Genomic DNA, 25,618 nt, shown 5'->3' with positions numbered 1-25,618 from the left:
GTTTGACTATAGAGACATATCTTGGCAATTTTAGCTGTGATGAGCTCCCATCAGGGCTGTGGTCAGAGGTCAGCATCCATGGGCATCTGCCAAGACCCACACTGCCAGCCTGGGGGGGTGGGGCGCTGATGCTGCTCCCTGCTGCCACTGCTCATTCACATGTCCTCGCTAAACACGTAAGGGACAAGAGGAAGGAGGAGGATCTCTCTGCTTGCTTTGCTCTCTCCCTTTTGGTGGTCTTGTAGATTGGGCTCAAAGGGTCAAACCATATGGTAACAGCTGGGAGAAAGAAATAAGTCCACTCAGAGCATCTTGCCCATCGGCCTCTCAAAACCTGGAGATATCTCTGGCTCCCAGGAAATACGTTTATATTTCTGAAGTCTGTAAAATATTTTAAACCAGAGCTGGAGAACCTGCAGCCCACTAGAAGTTGTAGATCTACAGCTCCCATCATCCCTCATCACCGGTTAGCTAGCCTGACCAGCCACAAATTGGTAGAACGAGTTTTCAGTGTGTTCAATCCGGTCCATGCATCTACAAATGTACTCTTCCACAGCAGACTCGCTACTGGGCCCATGTACATCTGTATGCCTTCCCCTTCTGTGCCCTCATTGGCATGATAAGGCATTTTAATCAGATAATTAAATAGAAGCATCATTGGGGGAAACCATAAATTACTAATTTTGAAACTGCGTGGCGAAGAAATAATTCTCTATTTAGCCAACAAACTTTTCTTTACCAATGAATTAGCTCTCTTGCAAAGTGGGATTGGCTGAGATCGTCCTAATCCTCTGTTACTTTACACTGGCATTAAATGGCTGAGCAGATTGTCTATAAATAATTACTAATATCTCTTCCAGCCCAGGAGTCAGTGTTGTTTGGCTCGATTGCCCAGGCATGTTTACACTATGGCTAACCTTCGTTAAGAAGAGAGAGAGAGAGAGAGAGAGAGAGAAATACACATGGCAATTTGAAACAACATCATAATTTAGATTAACTGAAGCGTCCTATGCTGTGGGCTCCTTTTCCATCATATAAGTAGTAACCATCTGTGAAAAGCATAGAGGTGGGAATCTTTTTGAAGGTTATGTCAGTCATTGAGAAAACTCCTCCACTATAGTTAACGGGCTGGTGATTCACATACCAGCTATTTCTGTTTATTTTTCATTCATTCCATACACACACTCTCTCTCTCTGTGTGTATGTGTGTGTTTGTTTAAGTGAGTGAGTAAGAGAGAGAAAGCGTTTCCCCATTCTCTTGAAATTACTCTTTCATGTTACATATATCAAGCAGGACTATGACAGGTTAGTATCCTGCCTTTGAAAATAAAATAAAATCTGTCGTTACGAAAAGCAAGTTTACCATGACCATCTCACAATGCCTGCTGCCTCCACAGATCGGATGCTGGGATCAGTAAACTGAATAGGCTAATCTGTCAGTTTCAAATGAAGATGCTGCAATATCGGCGGAGCAGGAATGGTGGGGGAGCACAAACCTGGGACTTCCTTTTTCTTTTCCCAGAACGGAAGCAATGACATAATGTGCTGGAGTACCAGAGTAATTGATGGACCCTCCTGGCATCAGCCAGTGAACGAGGTGAAAATGAGGCTTTTAAGTGTTGCTATTATTTGAGATATAATAATAATAATAATAATAATTTATTATTTGTACCCCGCCCATCTGGCTGGGTTTCCCCAGCCACTCTGGGCGGCTTCCATAGAAACAAAAAATACAGTAAAATATCACAGATTAAAAACTTCCCTGAACAGGGCTGCCTTAAGATGTCTTCTAAATGTCAGGTAGTTATTTATCGCTTTGACATCTGCTGGGAGGGCGTTCCACAGGGCGGGCGCCACTACCGAGAAGGCCCTCTGCCTGGTTCCCTGTAGCTTTGCTTCTCGCAATGAGGGAACCGCCAGGAGGCCCTCGGAGCTGGACCTCAGTGTCCGGGCAGAACGATGGGGGTGGAGACGCTCCTTCAGGTATACTGGGCCGAGGCCGTTTAGGGCTTTAAAGGTCAACACCAACACTTTGAATTGTGCTCGGAAACGTACTGGGAGCCAATGTAGGTCTTTCAAGACCGGTGTTATGTGGTCTCGGCGGCTGCCCCCAGTCACCAGTCTAGCTGCCGCATTCTGGATTAGTTGTAGTTTCCGAGTCACCTTCAAAGGTAGCCCCACGTAGAGCGCATTGCAGTAGTCCAAGCGGGAGATAACCAGAGCATGCACCACTCTGGCAAGACAGTCCGCGGGCAGGTAGGGTCTCAGCCTGCGTACCAGGTGGAGTTGGTAGACAGCTGCCCTGGATACAGAATTGACCTGTGCCTCCATGGACAGCTGTGAGTCCAAAATGACTCCCAGGCTGCGCACCTGGTCCTTCAGGGGCACAGTTACCCTATTCAGGACCAGGGAGTCCTCCACACCAGCCCGCCTCCTGTCCCCCAAAAACAGTACTTCTGTCTTGTCAGGATTCAACTTCAATCCATTAGCCGCCATCCATCCTCCAACCGCCTCCAGGCACTCACACAGGACCTTCACCGCCTTCACTGGTTCTGATTTGAAAGAGAGGTAGAGCTGGGTATCATCTGCATATTGATGGACACCCAGTCCAAACCCCCTGATGATCTCTCCCAGCGGCTTCATATAGATGTTAAAAAGCATGGGGGAGAGGACGGAACCCTGAGGCACCCCACAAGTGAGGGCCCAGGGGTCTGAACACTCATCCCCCACCACCACTTTCTGAACACGGCCCAGGAGGAAGGAGCGAAACCACTGTATAACAGTGCCCCCAGCTCCCAGCCCCTCTAGACGGTCCAGAAGGATGTTATGGTCGATTGTATCAAAGGCCGCTGAGAGATCCAGCAGAACCAGGAAACAACTCTCACCTTTGTCCCTAGCTCGCCGGAGATCATCAACCAGCGCGACCAAGGCAGTTTCAGTCCCATGGTGAGGCCTGAATCCCGATTGGAAGGGATCCAAATGGTCCGCATCCTCCAGGCGTGCCTGGAGTTGTTCAGCAACCACGTGCTCAATCACCTTGCCCAAGAATGGAAGATTTGAGACTGGGCGATAGTTGGCCATACTGGCCGGGTCTAAAGATGGTTTTTTAAGAAGCGGTTTAATGACCGCCTCTTTCAGCGGATCTGGGAATGTTCCCTCACAGAGGGAAGCATTCACCACCCCGCAGAGCCCATCGCCCAGCCCTTCCCGGCTTGCTTTTATTAGCCAGGATGGGCAAGGATCAAGGAGACAAGTGGTTGGTTTCACGCGTCCAAGCAGCCTGTCCACATCCTCGGGGGTAACGGATTGAAATTGATTCCATGCAACTTGACCAGACAGAGCTCTAGCACTCTCCCGCCCCGGCCCTGCTCCCACGGTGGTGTCTAGCTCCTTCCGAATATGAGTGATTTTATCTGCAAAAAACTTTGCAAAATCGTTGCAGGAGATCTTGGGGTCTTTACAAGGCCCCGGTGGTAAAGGTGGTTCTGTTAAATTGCGAACCACCTGAAAGAGTCTCCTGCTACTATTTTCTGCAGATGCAATAGAGGCGGTGAAGAAAGTCTTCTTCGCCGTCGCTATCGCCACTTGGTAGGCTCGACGTTGAGCTCTAACCTGTGTCCGGTCAGATTCGGAGTGAGTTTTCTGCCACCGACGCTCTAACCGTCTCAACGATTGTTTCATCGCCCTCAGCTCCGAAGAAAACCACGGGGCTGTTCGGGCTCCATGCAATCGGAGAGGGCGCTTCGGAGCCAGACAGTCGATAGCCCTGGTTAACTCCGCATTCCAGCGGGCCACCAGGGAATCAGCTGAAAGGCCATCAACATGGGCTAAAGCATCCCCTACCACTCTCTGGAAACCATTTGGATCCATTAAGTGGCGGGGGCGGACCATCCGAATTGGTCCCACCTCCCTGCAGAGGGGAAGGGTCGCGGAGAAGTCCAGTTGCACCAGGAAGTGATCTGACCATGGCACTTCTTTTGTTTCACTTTTACTTAGTGTCAGATCACCCACGTCACTAGAGGTGAACACCAGGTCTAAGGCATGTCCATGACTATGAGTTGGGCCAAACTTATTCAGGGACAGCCCCATGGAGGCCATGCTTTCCACGAAGTCCCGAGCAGCCCCTTGTAAGGTCGTGTCGGCATGGATGTTAAAATCCCCTAGGACAACCAAACTAGGTGTCTCCAGGAGAAAATCCGCCACGACCTGAAGCAGCTCGGACAGGGAATCCTTGGTGCAGCGGGGAGGTCGGTACACCAAAAGGAATCCTGTACTGCCCCTATTGCCCGACTTCCAGAACATGCACTCAGAGAGCTGGATCTTCCCAGTAGGACGCCTGGTGCAAGCTAGTGACTTCCTAAAAATCACTGCAACCCCCCCTCCCCGCCCACATGACCTGGGTTGCTGTGCGTAAGAGAAACCTGGTGGGCAAGCAGCGGCAAGGACAGGCCCATCTGCTTCCTCCAACCAGGTCTCTGTCACACATGCCAGGTCAAATCCTCCATCCACAATCAAGTCGTGGATGGCAGTGGTTTTATTCATCATTGACCTGGCATTGCACAGCAACACTTTCAGGTCATGTGGGTTTCCCCTGTTGATTCCAGTATCCATCCGGTCAAGGCCAGACCCGGAGGCAGGGATAGTCTTCAAACAACGACTAAACCTGCCTCCTCGGTAATGACATGGTCTGGTCTTAGCGTAACTCCGCCTCCTGCCCGTGATCACCGAGATCGGATGTCCCGGTGCTTTCTCCCCTGTGAAACTTGTCCCAGCCATTGTGTTGGCTGGGGAGCCACTCCCAGGCAGCCCTGATCCCACCCCTTAAAAACAAAACACAAACTATACAGTACCAATAAAACAACAACAAAAAGGAACAGAACAATTGTACTAAAATTAATCCCCAACCACTTATCCATCCCACCCACCCACCCCCAACAAAGGAAAAAAGAAAAAAAAGGAATAAAAATTTAAATTGCCACCGACTGCTTGAGGACATTTTAAAGCACATTAACCACCTGGAACAGGGAAGCAATGGCAGAACACTTCCCCAAAAGTTTGTTCCAGATAAGGGCCTAGGCCACGCCCCCTGGGCCAGTTCGAAAAGGCCCTGGACAGGAGCAGGCCCTGCAGTCCTCACCCAGCCGATGGTCCGAGGCTTTCCTGCAGCAGGAGTCCCTTTATAGCCGGGAGAGAGGGCCTGGCCCACTCCCCCTGGGCCAGTTGGAAAAGGCCCTGGAAGGGAGCAGGCCCTGCAGTCCTCACCCAGCCGATGGTCCGAGGCTTTCCTGCAGCGGGAGTCCCTTTATAGCCGGGAGAGAGGGCCTGGGCCACGCCCCCTGGGCCAGTTGGAAAAGGCCCTGGAAGGGAGCAGGCCCTGCAGTCCTCACCCAGCCGATGGTCCGAGGCTTTCCTGCAGCAGGAGTCCCTTTATAGCCGGGAGAGAGGGCCTGGCCCACTCCCCCTGGGCCAGTTGGAAAAGGCCCTGGAAGGGAGTAGGCCCTGCAGTCCTCACCCAGCCGATGGTCCGAGGCTTTCCTGCAGCAGGAGTCCCTTTATAGCCGGGAGAGAGGGCCTGGGCCACGCCCCCTGGGCCAGTTGGAAAAGGCCCTGGAAGGGAGCAGGCCCTGCAGTCCTCACCCAGCCGATGGTCCGAGGCTTTCCTGCAGCAGGAGTCCCTTTATAGCCGGGAGAGAGGGCCTGGGCCACGCCCCCTGGGCCAGTTGGAAAAGGCCCTGGAAGGGAGCAGGCCCTGCAGTCCTCACCCAGCCGATGGTTAGTTCTCTGAAAGCCAGGGAATGAGGAAAAAGAATTATTATTATTTTTTGAATGGTAACACTTCTTTAGTTCTCTGTTTAGTTCTCTGAAAGCCAGGGAATGAGGAAAAAGAATTATTATTATTTTTTGAATGGTAACACTTCTTTGTAAGATTGTTTGCATTTCTAATGAAAAGGGAACACGCTGCATTTCAACCTTTTTTGAAGTTGTGCTAAACCTTTCTTCCATTTACAAAGTGAACCATATGCAGTCATGTGTAAGCCCCACTAAGTTCAATGGAGCTTACTCCCAGACGGCTATGCATAGGTCTCCCCACAACAAAATTCCAATATGCTAACCCTGACACTACTTTCGCAAGCACACTGTGCTATGACTGCCAGCTTATCGTAATCAGTTGGGTATTCTGCAATATGCAGCTGTTCTTTGGGGAGGTGTATCTTATTCATATATAATAGTTATTGTCCCCCCCTTTTTTTTTGCATCTTGGTAATGGGGGAGGGGGGAAAGGCAGAACTAATTAAATAAAAAATGTTCCTAAAGTTCTGTCCCTATGAAACTTGGTTTCCCTTATTCTTACAGGGGTATTGATAACAGTGGCACATTCTGCTTTTGTTTTAAACGGTTTTTAAAATGGTTAGTAACTTCCTAGATTTTCTCTTCAGCTGATACAGAGGCCCAATTAGTGAGAAGTTTCACAGTGTAGAATATATATATATATATATACATATATATAGAGAGAGAGAGAGAGAGTGTGTCAGATTACTCTTCATAACCTTTTAATAGGGTGTCTGAATATGGGCTCCATTGAATTTATTTTCCTTGGCAGTTCTGCTTTTCATGGCCAGCTGTTCTCACATTCTTTTTCTTAAAAAAACGAGCCTTTCTGTATGAAATGCACTGTGGCTGATTCCATGTGGAGGCACTTACGATTTTTGGCAATTAAGGCTGCCCCACTATGCCCTCTTAATTAGGGGTCAGGGCTGGTTGAAGATACTTTACTGCATGGGGTGGAGCAGCAAATACTGCTTCCTTCCAGTGTCAAGGGGGATGACATCACTGATCATGCACAAATGGCCTTTAAACTCAGTGGATCTTACTTCTGAGTAGAGAGTTGGGGAGGAATTCAACTCAATTTGCATTGAAAGGTGAACCTGCTTAATTCTCGCTTTCCAAAGCAATAAGCAACGCGCAACAGAACCATCCTTCAAAATTCGTACTTCTCTGAGTTTTGCAATGAAGTTCTTCAGCCCACTAAATACAAAAATGTATCTACTAGGGAAAGTGTGCCTAGAAATGCATATGTTAATTAAAACAACATACCAAAAATGCATTATAGTTGGAAAAAAATGTGCATGTTAGCGATGTTATTGTGGGGTTTTGTTTTGTTTTAGAAAAAAGGTGCTGCTGCTCACCATGAGGTTGCTACAGTAAGGCAAGGCTTCTGCCAACCTAGCAGTTCGAAAGCATACCAGTGCAAGTAGATAAATAGGTACCACTGCGGAGGGAAGGTAAACAGTGTTTCCGTGTGCTCTGGTTTCCGTCACGATGTTCCGTTGTGCCACAAGTGGTCTAGTCATGCTGGCCACATGGCCCGGAAATCTGTCTGCGGACAAACGCCAGTTCCCTTGGCCTGAAAGCGAGATGTGTGCCACACCCCATAGTTGCCTTTGACTGGACTTAACCGTCCAGGGATCCTTTACCTTTACCTGGTAAAGGATAAGATAGCCCTGTAAACAGCTTTGGATCAGTCTACCTAAAGAACTGTTTCCTCTCATGACATTATCCTATACGCATCCACTCAGAAGCAAGTCCCACAGAGTTTAAGAAAGCTGTCTCCCAGGTAAGCAGGTAGATAGAAAGCATGTCTCTCGATGTGCTGAGAAGAGTCTTCTCTATGCCTTCTTGATAGCTAAGGTGCAGCAAGTAAGGATGCAGGAGAGAACCTATTTGAAGCTGTGCTCCAGGTGTGCATCTTGTGACCTAGAGAGGCTCATCTATTCTGGGCTCCTCTCAGACCGTCCTTTGCTGTCTTGCAAAGACTTTCCCTTACTAGCAGGTTTTTGGCCTACTGAGCTGAAGCTATTTTTCCTGGTCCTTTGGAAGGATATATTTGATCCAGTTGGACTGGTGCCATATACTGTGTCTAGTTAGTAATTTATTGTGCGGTGGGGGGGGGGGAGCCTTTAAGATACACATGTAAAAGTAAATTGAGAAACATTTCCCCAAATCCAAACCTATCTGTCTGTTGGAACTGCCAGTGACTTATCTTGTTCCCATCTGACCTGCTGTTCATAGCCAGAAGATCAGTAAATGTTTTCTGTATTAGAACTCCTTTGGGTTGACTATCAGATACAATTAATATTTCAAAACCTGCTGGATCTTGTAATGAGCTACGAATATGTAATAATTTATTTACAATATCCTTACTTGAACTTACCAAGACAAGGGGTAGCTGTGTGTGATCTAGAGTTTGTTTAATTTATTGGTATACTTTTAAAAGCCATCCTGTCAACATATTCTTAAGATCAATTAAACTGTGTTTTTCTCATAGAGTCATTTCCACAAATAAATATTTTTATGGCACTAAAATGCAGCGAATGGCGACAGCTTCGGACTCAGTTTCCTTTTAAATTTTCTCCATATTAAATGAATATTGTTGGGGACTAATCTTCTGCTTATTATTTAGAGATCTTTCCAATCACTTTTCCTTGGGGGGTGAATTGTTTTCCTTATCAGCTGCATTCCTGCCTTTTAACTTGACATTTATTTTATTTGTTGAAATTAAAAAGGTAAAGGGACCCATGACCGTTAAGTCCAGTCACGGACGACTCTGGGGTTGCGGCGCTCATCTCGCTTTATTGGCCGAGGGAGCCGGCGTACAGCTTCCAGGTCATGTGGCCAGCATGACTAAGCCGCTTCTGGCGAACCAGAGCAGCACACAGAAAGGCTGTTTACCTTCCCGCCGGAGTGGTACCTATTTATCTACTTGGCACTTTGAAGTGCTTTCGAACTGCTAGGTTGGCAGGAGCAGGGAATGAGCAACGGGAGCTCACCCCGTCCAATAACTAATTTGTTGATATTAGGTATTGGTTATATTTATATCCTGCCTTTCTCCCACCCTTCCCCAGTTTATCTTTTCAACAACCCTGCCGGATAGATTAGGAGGAGAGGTACTGGCCCAAAGTCCCCCAGTCAGCTTCATGGCAGAGTAGGGAGCATATGGTGTCCTCAGTCCCAGTCTGCAACTCTTACTTACTACACCACACTGATTTTCTCAAATATTTTGCCTATTCTTAATGCTGTAAATCTACTTGAGCATTTCTTTTCATATAGAAAGAAACTGTATACTTTTTAAATAATAATAGTAGTAGTAGTAGTAGTAGTAGTAGTTTTATCCTGATAATTCTAAAGTCTTCTCAAATGTATTGATTTGTTACTCTGACCTTTCTAATGGTTGTCTGCATCTCCTGAGAGGCCGTACAGACCCGCAAAAGTCGTAGAATCATAGAATTGCAGAATTGGAAGGGTCTTCTCGCTACCTGTGGAAGTCTGAGGAGCTTTGAAGCTTTCATTTTATTTGTTGTTAAAGCAGGGCACCACAGGGTTTCTTCTTCAGCCTTAAACTAAACTTTTAACAACAGCAAAACATTTTGCATAGCCTCATACAAAGCCTAGAGAAACATAGAGACATAAGAAAGCACAGAGCTATAAGTGACAGAAACAAGAGAGTGACGGAGACACACAAAGCTTTATGGGGACCCTTATTCAACTGGGGAGGGGGGTATTGAGATTGCACTTTGTGGGTGAAAGCACCCCGAACCACCTTGTTATTTGCTCCCACGCAGGGCTGCTGCTGACCCCTGCTGCTTATTATTTAGCCTTTGTGGACTATGCATTTAGAAACAGTTGCCCACCATCTCTCTTCAGCATTGTATTCATGAACCCATTTGATTACACTGAAGAGAAGCACAGGAAAGAAGAATGAATTGTTAACCAAGCAAGCTCTCTGTGACTCATCAATGATAAGCTCATTACTTCAATTATTAGGATGCAGATAGACAATACAGATGCTAAAACCTCAGCTAGCTGAAACAAACTAGCCAATTTTCAGTGCAGGATTAGACAGAAATAACCAGGCATGCATGTGTGTGAGTCTGCAGGCACATGCATACTGCTAGGGATAAAATGTGGGACCTCTTGCATGCAAACAGATGCTGTATCACTGAGCTATGGCCATTCTATAATGTCTCTGGAAAACTAGACTAGAGACAAAGGGCGTAAACTTGAGATCGCAGCTCCTATTTTCAGGAAGTTCTTTCCTCTCTACAGTAGAAGGTGACCATTGTTTCTGTCTCCAACTTCTGGTGGTCTGGCAGCTACAGTTTTGGTAATCTTAGTTCTTGGGCATGATAGAACTTTGTGATGATGCATGATAATAGTTCTCTCTTTCTGGAGACAGCTGGTTTGGAGAAGTTCCTCCCCCCCCCCCCCCATAGCAATCAGCCTCCTTTTCCCAGCACACTTCTGTTCATTCCTATTGGCAGTTGGGGCACAATGTGATTTTATGGGTAACATTGCCATGAAATAAAGAGATAACACCATATCTGCTTGTGGACTAAATCAGGTTGGTCACTGTACCTAATGAAGAAGGAAAATGGTAGCAAGAAGCAGCAGTAGTCAGGGAAACAAAAGTATGCAGAGCAACATTAAAAAAAAAAAAAAAAGGTTGTTCATGTGACTATTTGATTGGCTGTGTCAAATGTGCTAATTTTAAGTGCATGCAAAAAATGAATTCGGCACTGCTCTAGTGAGCTCTACATAGGAACAAACAGCTCAGGACCACAATACCTCAAGGACCGCCTCTTTCCATATGAACCTACCCGAACCCTGAGATCATCTTCTGAGGCCCTTTTTCATGTGCCTCCTCCTCAAGAGGTCCAGAGGGTGGCAACATGACAACTGGCCTTCTGTGCAGTGGTTCCCCATCTGTGGAATGCTCACCCCTGGGAAGTTCGCCTGGTGCCTTCATTATACACCTTTAGGTGCGAGGCAAATACGTTCCTTTTTAACCAGGCCTTGGGTTGATCTGATTTACATCCTATGCCCTTTGAAATTTTTTTTGGGGGGGGGCTGGGCTATTGGGTTGTTGTTTTTATTTTTACTATGTATTTTGTGATTTCATATCTTGATTTTATTTTGTGGACCTCCCTGAGACCCCCAGGTATAGGGCGGTATATAAATTCAATAAAAAAAACAAAACAACAACAACGTAAAACAATGCATGGAAGCAAGATGAGCACCGCACCCCATAGTCGCCTTTGACTGGACTTAACCATCCAGGGGTCCTTTAGGAACAGAAGGTTGTTGCTCAAAATAGACCCATTAAAATAAATGATCCTAAGGCTGCAATCCTAGCTCCACTTACCTTGGAGTAAGCCCTACTGAATTCAATAGAATTTCTGACCAGACATGATTAGGATTGTTCTCTAAGTCAGTTGCGCCTGTTGATGAATAGGACTAGTACTGGACACAACCTGTAATGGTTCTAGGGGCTGCTCGTGCGTAAGCTTGTCCCAACCTCTGGCTGGGTTACCTGAGTGAACCTTTCCTGTCCGGGCAGCCACTCGCCCGTGACTGTTTCAATCGCTGGCAGAATCCGTCAGTGGGCATTTCTTAAACTTCTTCCAGCAAAGAAGCTCTTTGATGCCAAGTCTCCTCCTACTCTCCCTGCGCGGAAGCCTTCTGCGCAAGGAGGGTGTAGGCAGCGGAGGACCTCTACTCTCCCCGCTGGTCCCCGGCAAGTAATCATGGGACCACCTCGCTGATTCCCCCATCTGCCCCCCTTCTCCACTGGAGCTACGTTGATTCTCTTCCCCAGAAGACAGGCTGCCTCTCCCACTCCCGGGACGCTCTCTGGGATCCCTTTGGAGCTTGCTCTCTCCCTCGGACACTGATGGCAGTACCCTGACACAACCCATCAAACATTGCCTTATATTGAGTCAGACTATTGATCCATCTAGCTCAGCATTGTCTACATAGGCAAGCAATGACTCTCCAGGGTTTCTTCTCCTTCTCTCTCTAAAGCCTATCAGATTAGTTTCACCCAGTGAATTCCAGCCTTAAAGCAGAACTAAATTCTAAATGCAACATACAAGCCACAACATCTGCAGGATCAATATAAACCAGAAATGATAAAGGCAGATCTCATTTTATTTTAATTTTTTAAAAGGCTTACAGCCAATGACTGCTCTCTTTTTGTGTGCAGTCTAGTACCAGGATTAGAAAGCATCCTTTGCAATAATCTTCTTGGAATCTGGTCTGTTGACAAACAACATTAATAAGCCACAAGGCAGTTTGTCCAAATGAAAACGTGTAAGAATCTGCAACAACGGCAGACATTCTACTTGCACAATGTTAGAAAACATGGAATTAAGAGGGATTTAAATATCTCACTGCTGCTATCTGATTACCCTTGTGAGATTTTAAGGACTGGGAATCGGCTCTCACTCAGACAAATAGTAGTTGACTGACATGATGTGTCGTGGATGTATTGTAGCTACTGCCGTGTGTTTGTGTATAACTAGAGTTTATTTGAATGGAAGAGATCAAGGCCCAAATCCAGCAGATAGTTAAGCGATGCTCATTGGTTTCAATGGGCTTAAGCATGCCTAACTCTGTTGGATTTAGGTCAAATAATTTGCACCAGAGAGAAGAGGATTCATTTGAAAGGGCGACTGTCAACTACCTTATTGAAGCCTAATCAATATGCTCTAATCTGTTGAGTGATGAGTTCTGCATTTCGAGAAGGAACAATTCGGGTTTTGATTTGCATTTACATTTCCTTATTAGTATGATTTATCTTCCACTTATTAATCTTCTTGTTGGTATTAATCTGTTTTGTAAGTAATGCGTGATGTGCCCTTTAAAACATCCTCCCAGCTAATCTATAAGGAGATCCCACATGGCCGTCAGCCTGTCTAACAGTGCAACTTTGGGCATGTCTGTTCAGAAGGAAGTTGCATTGTAAGCCGCTGTGCAGAAGCATCGCTCATCTGAGAGAGCATGGGGCTCTTATTGTGAGGTTTGTGAGTTTGAGCACCACATTGGGCACAGCACTGCTTGGAAAGGGCCAAAGCTCAGCAGTAGAGCATATGTGTGATGGCCTGTAAATCTGATTCAGAGGCTGAATTGGAGGAATCCCAGCGTGCACAGGAGTCCCCGCCTCCAGGGCCGGCTGAGCCGGGGCAGGGGCTTGAATCTGAAGGGCCCCCACCTGTGCTGGATCCTCAGGAGCAGACACCAGCTGAATCCACTCTGGCTCCGAAGGTGATTGAGGACCCATTGCCTGCAGGTGCTCCTCTCCCAGCCCTGTCAGGGGAAGGTGAGCTTGCCTCTGGGTCCAGTAACCCTCCAGCCTCTCCTGAGCTGCAGAGGCTCAGGGCAGAGAGGCGGAGGGAACTAAGTTCTCTCAGGATGAGTGCTTGCTTTAAGGCCAGGGAGGCGAGTCACCTGTGGGCTTGGACCACCCCAGGCCTCAGAGGAGATAAAGGCCAGTCAGCCCAGTCCCAGGTTGCGGGAGCAACATCGTTGGAAACTTGTTCCTGCCAGCACCCAGACCTGCTCTTCTGGAGTTCCTGACCACGCCTGGCTCCTTGCCTTGGACCCCGCTTCACCCTTGATGGACAGCCTCCAGACCCTTGACCCAGGACCGGACTCAGACCACGCCGTAACCCCCCCCCCCCCGGGACCAGCACAATATGCAATGCATGCAGAAAGTCCTTAGTACAATCTTCAGCATCTCCAGGAAAGGCTAGGAGAGACCCTGGTGTGGAATACTGGTGAGCTGTTGACATTCCAGTATCGACAGAACTGAGCTAGAAGAACCAATAGTTTGACCTCTACAAGGCAGCTTCCTGTGCTCCTGTGTAAGCCTTTTCGGGTGCTTTGGGGGAGGGCACTGCGCATTTGGCTCCTCATGCCACCCTGCCAGCCCTGAGCCACTTTGCGAGGCTGGGAGAGTAACTGCTAATCAGAGCAGAACAGTATTGGGAAACCTTTGACCTGCCAGCTATTTCTGAACAACAACTGTCATCATCCCCGACTATTGGCCATTTAGTGGGGAAGGAGAGCTGAAAAAACTTCGTATCTGGCAACCAAAGCCTGTTCCCCTTCCTCATGTAGATCTCCACACACCCCTTCTTCCTTGGTGGGAAGGGATGGCACTGTGGTTTGTCTCAGGGACCAAAATGTATTGGGCCAGCACAATACACAGATATATATACACATACACATATAAATATACACATAGTAGGGGGAAAATATTTTTTTAAAATGCCACTTCAGGTGGACTAGAGATAGGGTACAAATATGCTTAAAATGAAGACATGAAAACTACTACTCTGCCTTTCGAAAGATGTTAATAAAAACTCCTATTGATGTTGGAAAAGCAGGGGTGTTGTCAAAGAATGGGTACCATTGTCCACTCCCTCCATTTCTCAGTGTAAGCCATGCAATGACATCCTTGTGTTGTTCATTAAACCCCCACCAAAAGTTGCTGAGTTGTTGTTGTTTTTTGGAAACCACCAGAACTGTTGAACTTATGAAGCTGTTTTGTCCATCAGCACGTTGCCATACATCCAGGTTTCCCCTGACATTTTACCAGTTCGGCAAAATCCCCCCCGACGCCATTTTTGCACCTGAAAACCAGGACATGTCAGGAATTTTCCTGACGCATGGCAAGCCTACTTAAACCAGTGTGCCAAGAAGAAGATTTTTCAGCTTGACGTGCATATGGTGACACTGAGGACATCATGAATTGGCTCACCACTACAGTATCCTGTATAAAAAAATAACCCTCCAACCCTACAATGGGAAAACCTGGCCATTTGATTCTATCTTATACTGTCTCTATCAAATGGAGCAGAACGTGCTTTTCTAATTGGGACGTTTCTGGTTTTCACTTCGACAAACATCATTTTCTTCTTATTGTCCAAGGGAGATTGATAGTCCAATGGGAGAGCAGAGAGTATGGAGAGCTGACTTCCCATGGGTCCATTATGCCTTCATATCGATTCACCGAGCAGTGGACGACACATCATAGATATTTCCCTGATGGAGTCAATCAGCAATTTTGCTTAAATAATCAATGCTTTGTGTTTTGTTTGGAGCAATCAGGCATCTACTTTTGGGTGCACTGAGCAGGCTGGGAGGAAAGCAAACGGAGAGCAATAGCTTCTCACGTGTCTATCGGTGATTAACCGTCCCCAGAGACACAATCATGTTGAAGATGTAATGTGTAACAGATTCTCCTCCTCTCCTCTGTTAGTCATCCACAATACAGTGGGGGTAGCGGTAGTGGAAACTAGGAATGAATGTTTGTCTCCAATGAAAAATAAAGGGAGAAAGCTGAAGCCACTTCTTAGACCGGATCAGAGTACAAAAATCAGCAGGGAGAGAGGAAGCATATATCAGTGAGGGATAGTTTCTCTTCCACTGTTTGGTTTGAATGTTCATAGCTAAGCCTACACCTCTTCACTGGCAGTAGATGCATACTTTCCAACATTTCTCTGATGAAAATAGAGACATCCTACCATACTCTCCAACATTTCTCTGTTGAAAATAGGGGCATCCCAAGGGAAACCGGGACATTCCAGGATCAAATCAGAAACCGGGTCAGCTTCTGTAAATCCGGGACTGTCCCTGGAAAATAGAGACACTTGGAGGGACTGTAAAGGCATCTTCCAGATTGGAGAGATGGCAACATTCTAACTAGGCCTAGAAATATTTAATACGTTAGGCAACTCACATTTTCTTTTCACCCTGCTGCTCATTTTAAACACTTGGAGCCACTTGCAGGATGCTTTGAAACTGACTCCTAAGGTTTAGGCTCGGTGCTGGCACATGCAAAAAAAAAAGGACTTTTTTTCTTACCTAATGTTTCTGTGGAAGTAAGCATTGGGCAGGGTTTTTTTTTTTTTTTAATGCAAATTGTGTATGGAAGATTGCTATGAGGATTAAGTGGCATCTGACTCAGCAGTAGGGATGGGAGAGGAATTCAATCCAGTTTCTCTTTTAAAGATGAACCTACGCCATTCATGCTTTCAGAAACAATATGCAAAGTGAAGCACAGACGCCCTCTGAAAATCACACCTCTTCGAATTTTGCAATGCAGTTCTCCTGATAGGGAATATGTACAAAAAAAGCATACAGTAGGATAAAGTGTGTGTAAAAATACATATCTTGGTGGAAAGAGCACGCACAAATGCCGTATATTAGGGAAAATGCACTTTGCAAAAATGTGCGCATTAGACATAATTTCATAAACACATGCTATCGGGAGAACCTCACACGAAAACGCTGATGATTTTCCTGAGGACTTTGCCAACTGATGTGGAAATGTGGGGAACTGAAAAATAAGAAACAGAGGGAAACTGATATTAACAGATTTGTCCATTGCTACTCAGCACATCTACAAATGCTGCCCCAACAATTTAGCAGTGATTTATTTGCTTCCAGTAGCATTCCACCACCCACAACACACATGAAGCAGGATGCATTTTGCATTGCACTTAAACAGAAGGGCTTACAGTTCCCCCTCTTTAAAAAAGCCCTGGCAGGTGTCCTAAATGGAATTGCCATTGGAAATAAGACTGCATCCTGGTATGCAGTTTAACATGGAGGTGTAAATGGGAGTCCTATACAACTGAGCACACTTTCTTCTGCAAAGTATTCGGTGTAGACCCATTCTGAAATAATCGCTACCCAAAGGGAATTCCAATTCTTTTTTCTTTTCTTTCTTTTTTTATTATTTTCATTAAACATTACAAACATCAAACACAACAAACAATCGCAAACTATTTCCATTACAAGCTTGTACAAATCAAAGCCCAGTACTGTAACAATGGAAGTGTCCACCCATGTCATGTTGTGAGTGCTCTTCTTTCATGCATATGGAAATTCATCTTATTGCAAGGATCCGTGCCGCATGTAGCACCCCATTTTAAGTGGGGCCCCACGTAGCCTCTCCACACAGGGGTTTGAGCAATCGGGAGATATAGAGTATATGTCCCTTATTTATGAAGAAGAACATAAACCAAACTTCCTCAGATTTATCCCCTGCAGAGCTCTTTTACACAGTTTGTGGTTAACTGCAGTTTCTATTCTCTTGTTTCTAGCACACTGGTCTTGATGATGAGGACTGCAAACCCAAATGCATGATTGCCTAATACAAACTTCTTGATTTTGCTGCCTAAGCTGGCAGAAATCAAGATGTTGTCAAGTACCAGTATATGGGCAGGCTACCATATACATGTGCCCCCATCATGGTGGGCCTCATTGATACTGTTTGTTTTAGTACTAAAAATTGTGGGTTGTATGTAACTAAGCTTTACTTATAGCAGACCCAATGAAATTAATAGGCCTAAATTAGCCATGTCCATTAATTTCAAAGAGCCTATTTTGAGTAGGGCATACATTGGATACAGTCCTTTGTGTGTAACTGGAAACATGCTTAAAAGCCCACCTTGCCCTAAATTAACAGATTAATAACATTTACTGTTTGGTCCTGTGCATCTCCAGCAAAGATGTGTATATTCAGGCCGTAAGTTAATTCTCAAACTAGTATTTGTTTTTTAAAAAAGATAGTTTGCAGAATAACATAACCTCAATGGTTTGTGCGTGTCTCGCACAGTTTTGGAGGACACGGTAGAAATGCCTGAATAATGAGATGAACAAAGCATTTTAATTTTTTCTCCTTCTGTTTTCCTCCTCACAGATATCTCTAGGTTCAGTTCGAAGGAGATGGTTATCTTTTCCCCTTCAAAGTCCTTGTTTCCGAGTATTCAGAATGTTCTCCTTATCTCAGCCTGCCATTAAAGTCCCTGTGCCATGGTATTGTTAGAGATGGCTCCCTTGGGTCAACTGTGGGTGAATCACCATCTATGGTGTCATCCTTTTCTAAGCAAAAGAATAATTTACCCTTGTAATCAACAACCTGTTTACAGAGTTCTTCTGTTTGGCTTCGAATTTAAATGTATCTTTGTTCCATATTTTTATGCCGTTAGGCTACGCTCTTCAAGTCTTTTGTCCTTGAAGCCAATGGGACTATTTGATGGCAAGTAGAGTAATGATAGCTCGCCCCCTCTCCGCTTCCACTGCAGTAACTGTTGAGTTGCGCACTACTTGAAAGAAGAAATGATATGAAAGAAAGTTGGTGACATGGTCCTGTGAGCCGTCGACTCCAAGCCCAGCATGGACAAGCTCATTGGGTCAATTTGTGTATAATTTTCTTTAGGTAGAAGAGTCACTGTGAGATGGCATAGGAAGCCACCTTATACTGAGCCAGGCCATTGGTCCATCTAGCTCAGTCTATACTGACTGGTGGTGGCACTCTTGGATTTCAGAGGGAATGTCTTTCCTACTCTGGGGATTCTTGGGATTGAACTAGGGAGTGTCTACATTCAGAGCATGAGCTCTTCAGCTTAGCTATGGCCCATCCCCTAACCTCCCTCAATATTCATACAGCAAAATAATCTTGTGATAGAATGGCTGAATGTCGCCTAACATTCACAACAAGTCAGAAAGAAGCTAAGTTAGATGCCTTCTCTCTGACACATTAATTTCGCCAGGTCTGGCTCTAGGTTCTGGGGTCCCTTGATCATCCTCTCCTGGGGCAACACCCCTTAACAATAACTCAGATCTTGGCTGATATGGCAACCCCATCTTGTAAATAATAAAAAAAAACTATGAAATTTTGTTTGTTTTAAAAATTGTTGGGGTAAATTTGCCTACTTTGTATAACTCAGCTACAAAGGATTCCTTCTGGTTTACTGTGTAAATGATGGGGAGATTATATGGATAATGTCAGAACTTGGGATCTTCTACACAGCGTACACTGACAAATAACCTCTCTTTTCCCGTTCTCTGAGAAACTTCAGACAACGGCAACAAAGCACAAAATGGTGCTTGCAACCTACCAGCTGAAACCTATGCTAAACACGGAACCTTTGATGGCATGTGTTTGGAATGATAAACCAATACATATTTCTTTAGCTGATGTTGATATTATTGACAGGGTGTCACCCCTGTGGAGAAAGGGAAGCTATCTTAGTCCACAAAGCTGAGTAGCATATTGTAATATAACAAAGTGCCAAAATATCACTCATATTAAGATTGTAGGATGCTCTTTCCTGAAGCATTAGCACTCAGCTTGGGCTGTTGAAACGGAATATGTTCTGGCTCACATGCTATTATTAACGCCTCAGTAAAGCATACCTTACGTAACTTACATTCATTCCATTTCAGTGTAAAGAAAATGTCAAAACAATGGTTTTAAAAAGTCGTTGATTGCATATCATTAAAAAGAAAAGGTGATGTGAATGAGTACCAATCATGTTCACTCAACTGATTTCCCTTCCTGACCACAGAAGAACAGATGAACTTCATTTTCCATTAGAATTCTCTGACATCCCAAGTTGGTGAAAGGAAGCATAGTTGTGAGTGCACTTCACAACTGCATGTCCCTGCATGTCAGGGACTGGCTGGGTGATGAGGAGTGGTGGGAGGCACCAGTTGGAGAACCCCCTAGGGAAGCCTCAGAAGAGAAAGGCTTAGAGCCAGGGGAGTGGTGATGGGACACTGAGGACACATCAGAGGGGGAAGGAGAGGAGGAATGGTTGGATGCTGAAGAGGCAACAGGCTTTAGCAGGCAAGAAGAGCCAGGTGCAGAAAGTGTTTCAGACTCAGAAGATGAAGCAGAAGTATCCCAGGATTTTGCCATTCCTGCTGTACTTAAGCTCCTCTCCCCTCTTGTCTCTAAGCTCACAGGGAGCTGTTCTGCTGTAGCAGGACAAAGAGCACAGATTCTCTCCCAGCATAGTTTAATCTCCTTGGGAAACATCCAGCTGAAGAGGAGGAGACAGGGGGAAGTAGAGGGTGGAGACCTTCAGTCCTGGCAACTGTTTCATAGGGGCATTTCTGCCTTGTATGTAGTTTCCTTGAATAAAGAGTTAACTTTTCTGCTTGTCTCTGCGTCTTGAGTGCTGACCTGCATCTGAACCAGCCCTGACATAGTAGCGGCACTGTTGCTGGGGACATGAACATGACTGGGCAATGCTCATAGTGAGCAGTTCTAAAACACATGCTTCCTAGGGTGTGTAACTGCAGGGAAGGGCTTTTCGATGGCTTCTGTGTGAGGGCTATAAAATATGTGCTGATGGTTGGTATCAAATGCCAGTGATAAGGCTGCCCTGAATGAGGTTTAGAGGTATTGGAGATGAGAAATAATGAACCACAAGTTTCTGCTGGTACTGCTACATAGGCTGGGATGGCCACCTACACAGCACAGGAAAGAGGGCTGTGATTTGCATAACATTTGCATATGCTAATTCATATGTATATGTGCCCTGCATCTCACCATAGTGGCCAGTTGAGCTGCGTGTTCACTCAGTCTGCTGTTCAAGTGCTCGCTTCAACTTCAACCCCCACCCCCATGTTTCCTTCCAATAGGTCTTAATCTTTAAACTGGACCTCAGCATCACAGCCCTTCTAAATAAGAGAAGGTTGAGGAAGTTGATCTTTTGAAATTTGGATGCCAGCTGATCTGAACCACACACATGAAAGTGGGGATTGGAACAGAGTTATCCTTCAGATTTTGCACTTTGCTGAATGCTGCAGCACAATCTTCAGTTCACAAACTGTGCTAAAATGCTTTTTAAAAAAATAATAATACATTGTTGTGGTTAAATAAAACCTGCATTTGTGAGAATATGCATTAAAAAATACTATAAATATAAATTTCCATACATTGCAAATGCTTTGTCATTTTCAATTACAGGCAAATGTGAATGGACTGAGGAATGAACACTGATGAATGAACAAGTCAGCCTAGACCAGGAATACACAGCTGAACCTGTCCCTCCTTCATCTGGAGAACTTCCCTCCATAAAGTAAGACCTGCAGCCACCTTAGAGCTACCCTGTAACCACAGCCAGGGCCGGGTTTAGGTTTGATGAGGCTCTAAGCTACTGAAGGTAATGGGGCCCTTTAGATGTCCAGCTGTCCTTTGTGTGTGTTGAATATATGCTATATGGTAATTTATGGTCTAAATAGGTATCTAAAGCCATTTGCACATAACAAAATATGTATTTTATCAAAGTAATTGTTGAACTGAAATACAATTATGAAGAAGTCTATTAATAGTGAAATACAATTAAGAAGAAGTATATTGGGGGGGGGGCAAGAGAGTGGAGCCCTAAGCCAAGTTACAAGGAACCAGGCAGAGGGCCTTCTCGGTAGTGGCACCCACCCTGTGGAATGCCCTCCCACCGGATGTCAAAGAGAACAACAACTACCAGACTTTTAGAAGACATCTGAAGGCAGCCCTGTTTAGGGAAGCTTTTAATGTTGGATGCATTACTGTATTTTAATATTTTGTTGGAAGCTGCCCAGAGTGGCTGGGGAAGCCCAGCCAGATGGGTGGGGTATAAATAAATTATTATTATTATTATTATTATTATTATTATTATTATTATTATTATTGCTTGTTTAGCCTATATGTAAATCCGGCACTAACCACAGCCTTTGGATTAAAGTCATCTGCCACACCCGTGCAATCTTTGAGCACCCCAAAATGGATGGATGTAAAAATGGAAAATGCACAATGTTATCAAAGAAGAGGAAACTGGTTTGCCTTGTGCTTTGAGGGTGCATTGGAACGGAGCCAGAGTGAGTCTGGCTTCTGATCCTTCCTGCTTCCCTGGCGAACTCCTCCTCTCTGTGGCTGGCTGCCACAAGACCTGGGGCTGACAAAACCTTGTAATCACTGCGATGGATAAGGAAGCAAATATTTGCAGGAGGAGTGCTCTGAATGGGATTGCAGGTGACAAGATTGAAGTAGGTTTTTTTTTAAAAAAAAAACAACAACCAACAGAGAAACTGAGATTACAGTTGCAGAGAGATGCTAGATAAGAGTCTGGCTAAGAGCTTTGGCAGACTCTGGACAGAAAGAAGAGCTTGGATCTTGGGGGGAAAGCAATAGAGGTTTGAACTTCATAATGAATGAAAAGCAAACAGCCAATTTTCCATGCCAGGAAGAATCCTAGTAAGTACAGCAATAAAATTAGAAAACATTCCCACCCCACCCCGCCACTCTTATGTAGGTGCTGTAGTTTTCTGGGTGCTGGTATATTTATTTGAGTCCACAAAACATCAACAATAAAGAACAATTTTTTAAAAAATCCCTGAGTGAAAATATTAAAAAGAATTTCATATATGCGAATTAAAGGCAACATCATATATAAAAACAATTAAAAACAACATCATATGCAAACAAACAAACCAACAAACCAATTTCTTTCTTATTTTTGAAATAATTTTTATTTGAGTTTACAAGTATTAAGATATAACAACCCAACTATACACACCCAAGATTCCTCCAAACCATCTTCCCTTTCATGGGTTCTATTGTTAACCTTTTCTACTGCATATTTTTCAATAGTCCATATTTTATATCACTCCATTGTCTCCATAATACTTGCTACATTACAAGTGTTATTGCAATCCTGCCAATGTTTTTTATCTGCTTACATAAACAAAGCAATTTCAAATTCAACAAATCCAAATATAGATTGGGATAAAGGTCTCCAGTAAAAAGGCTTGAGGAAAAAAGAAGGTTTTCAATATGTGTTGAAAGGCAATATAGATAGGGCCTCAATGTGTATGTCATTATGAATAAATTAAATTGATAACGTGCTTTGGAATCTATGTGGTATAGCACACAGAGATGCCTGAATCCAAGCACAAAGCTGAACCAGGGGTACCAACTTGAATAAAATATTGGGGTGGGAGGGGTGGGCAGGTAAGCCCTGTACCATTTGAATGGCAATGCCCATCAACTGGGGGGGGGGCAGCCCCCTCAAATATTTTATTGGGGCCAAAGACCCCTCAGCCCCTAGGAGTTGGCTCCTAATTTTATTTATTATTATTATTTAATTTCTATACTGTTTTATATTTTTAATAAAAATCTCAAAGCGGTTTACAGCATATTAAATCAATAAAACAATAAAACAATAGCTGGACGATGTTCCCCCGGCCTCATGAGGAGCCTCTTTAGTAGGGCTGGTGAGTGTGGGCCTCACCCCCTAGGCCAGGTGGAAAGGGCCTTGCAGGGAGCGGCCTTCATACCTCACAGCCGGGCAATGTACAGTGCAGTCTCTTCAGAAATAAAACAGACTCATTTTGGTCTAGACCCATTTGATTGATACAAAACCTTTCTTGCAGTACAGTGGTACTTCAGGTTAAGTACTGGAGGTCTGTTCTTATCCTGAAACTGTTCTTAACCTGAGGTACCACTTTAGCTAATGGAGCCTCCTGCTGCTGATGTACCCCCGCTGCACGATTTCTGTTCTCATCCTAAAGCAAAGTTCTTAAGCCGAGGTGCTATTTCTGGGTTAGCGAAGTCTGTAACCTGAAGCGTATGTAACCTGAAGCGTATGTAACCCAAGGTACCATTGTACTTTCTTTAAAACAGAACAGAAACATCAAAGACACATCCAAATGATTCCATAAAACTTATGCTTATCCAAGCATAGATTCAGCATCTTCAGGGTGGTGGTCCTTCAAAGCAACCCCATCTAAGATTGGTTGTTAACCTCCATCCAGAGCTGCTATCCTTAACCACAGTACCTCCATCTTGTCTGGATTATGTTTTGGCTCACCCAGACCATAACCACCTCCAGGTGTCAGTTCAGAAGTTCAACAACCTCCTTGGAGCAAGAAGGTGGGAAAGAGCTGTAGGGTGGAATGTCACCCCCCTACTGATGACATTTCTGTCATAAATCTCTGGATGACCTCCCCCAGTGGCTTCAAGCTAAAAGCATGGCAGACAGGGTAGAACCTAGAGGCACCCCATAGGCAAGTGTCTAAGGCATGGATCAGCAAACTACGGCCCGGGGGGGGGGACGTGGATCTGGCCCAATTGCCTTCTGGATCCAGCCTGCAGGTGGTCCGGGAATCACTGTGTGGATTGGCTTAGGGATAATGATCATTCGGGCTGCGCCATTCCCCCCCCCCCACTGTGGCAACACCTGCTCCCGACTTCTCCCCACCCTGCCTAGAAGAGGAAAGGGTCTGGGCTTTGTTGAGCCGCAGTTGGCTGAGCACCATTTTAAGCAGCCCCTCTCTGGAGCCAGCCCTTTTGCGCCACTCATCGTCCCGCCACCGCCAGCCCCTGCCACTCACAAGGCACAGGTAAGCAGCCACCGGGGCTCATCCGGTACTGTGGAAATGGGACGGGAGAGTGGGCGGGGGGGTTCAAAATATAGTCTGCCCCCCCCACAAGGTCTGAGGGACATTGGACCAGCCCCCTGCCGAAAAAGTTTGCTGATCCCTGGTCTAAGGGCTGCAACAGAAGTCCTGCTGCACTACCTTCTGAGAAAGATTCTCCGGAAAAGACTGGCGCTACCACAACGCCTTGCCTTCTATTGCTATGTGTTGCTGTTGCACCCATCATTGTTTCTCCAAAAACACAGCACTGAAAAAGTTAAAAAATAATAATGCCTTTATTGCTGTTGCTTTAGCAGAGGTTGCTCAGTGGCACCACAACAAATGAGAACGTTCCTTCCACGCTGTTGCTAAGTAAGAATTAAATTAGTGTTTAACAAAGCACTGCAAAATTTCTCATATGGTGTTGTTAACTCAAAATTAATCAAGGACACGAGGCAGGCCATAACACAGTTCATATAGCTAGCAACCAAAAAAAGAGGAGGGGGAGTAGGAAAGAAGGCACCCTAACATTTAATGAAGGAGCGCAAAATTTATCAGATGACATTTGGAGACTAACAATTAACTGAGTGCCACAAAATGGTTTGTAACGTGGGCCATAGAGCTAGCTAATGGCGTGCTGGGCTGGGCTGGGAGGGGGGAATTGAGAATTATTTGCAAGGAGGCATTTTCTGCAATGCTTGTAGAACAGACTCTGTTATTGATCAAGTATCTTTCATTCACAGGAGTGGCATCACGAGAAAGAGCAAAGCCATGCTGCACCACTACACAGCTGCGGAGCAGGCCAGATTAGGCCTACAGGGCCAGCTATCTATTGCCATTCTCGTAGAAACTCCGACTGTGGAAAGAGCACTGCAATCTAGTCTGCAGGGGAACTCAGAGACTTGATGCCTCTTCCACAGAATTATGGAAGGCATAGGAAGCTGCCTTATATTTATTATTAAGTATTGAAGTTGGACCATTGGGCCATTTACTTAAGCATTGCCTGTGCTGATTGCTGCTGCTCCCCAGGGTTTCAGGCAGTAGCTATCTAGGGTTTCAGACAGGGGTCTCTCCCAGGGTTGAACTTGGGACCTTCTGTATGCAAAATAATAATAATAATAATAATAATAATAATAATAATAATACTTTGCATACCGGCCTATATCTGCAGGTCTCAAGGCGGTTCACAAGATAAAACCACATTATTAAAACATAAAATACATAATAAATATAAAAACCAAGAACAACTCAATAATCCCCCCCGGCTCCAACACATTTTAAAAGGGGCACTGGCTGTCAATCAGCCAAAGGCCTGATTTTTGCCTGACGCCTAAAGGTCTATAATGAAGGCACCAGCTGAACCTCCCTGGGGAGGGCATTCCACAAACTAAGGGAGCCACTGCAGAAAATGCTCATTCTCATGTTGCCACCCTCTGGACCTCTTGTGGAGGAGGCACACGAAGAAGGGCCTCAGATGATGATCTCAGCAGCCCCTCCAAGTGTCCCTATTTTCCAGGGACGTTCCTGATTTAGTAATGGCGTCCCGGTTTCTGATTTGATCCCAGAATGTACCGTGTTTCCT

The 25,618-nt window shown here is 45.2% G+C and overlaps 1 long non-coding RNA gene across 1 annotated transcript in view; it reads left to right on the top strand.

Moving 5' to 3' along the window:
* The window catches only part of LOC310679644, a 51,306-nt gene extending 26,462 nt beyond the window's left edge, over positions 1–24,844 (top strand). The window contains exons 2-3 of the long non-coding RNA XR_014512435.1: positions 20,609–20,720; positions 24,780–24,844. This is a non-coding gene — a long non-coding RNA (uncharacterized lncRNA). The remainder of the gene's footprint in view (positions 1–20,608; positions 20,721–24,779) is intronic.
* The last annotated feature ends 774 nt before the right edge of the window (positions 24,845–25,618 follow it).

This window comes from Podarcis tiliguerta (genome assembly GCF_965153285.1).
Source record: "Podarcis tiliguerta genome assembly, chromosome: 6".
Taxonomy (NCBI): domain Eukaryota; kingdom Metazoa; phylum Chordata; class Lepidosauria; order Squamata; family Lacertidae; genus Podarcis; species Podarcis tiliguerta.
The sequence above is the reverse complement of the archived record's forward strand: the minus strand, read 5'-3'. Positions and strand labels throughout refer to the sequence as shown.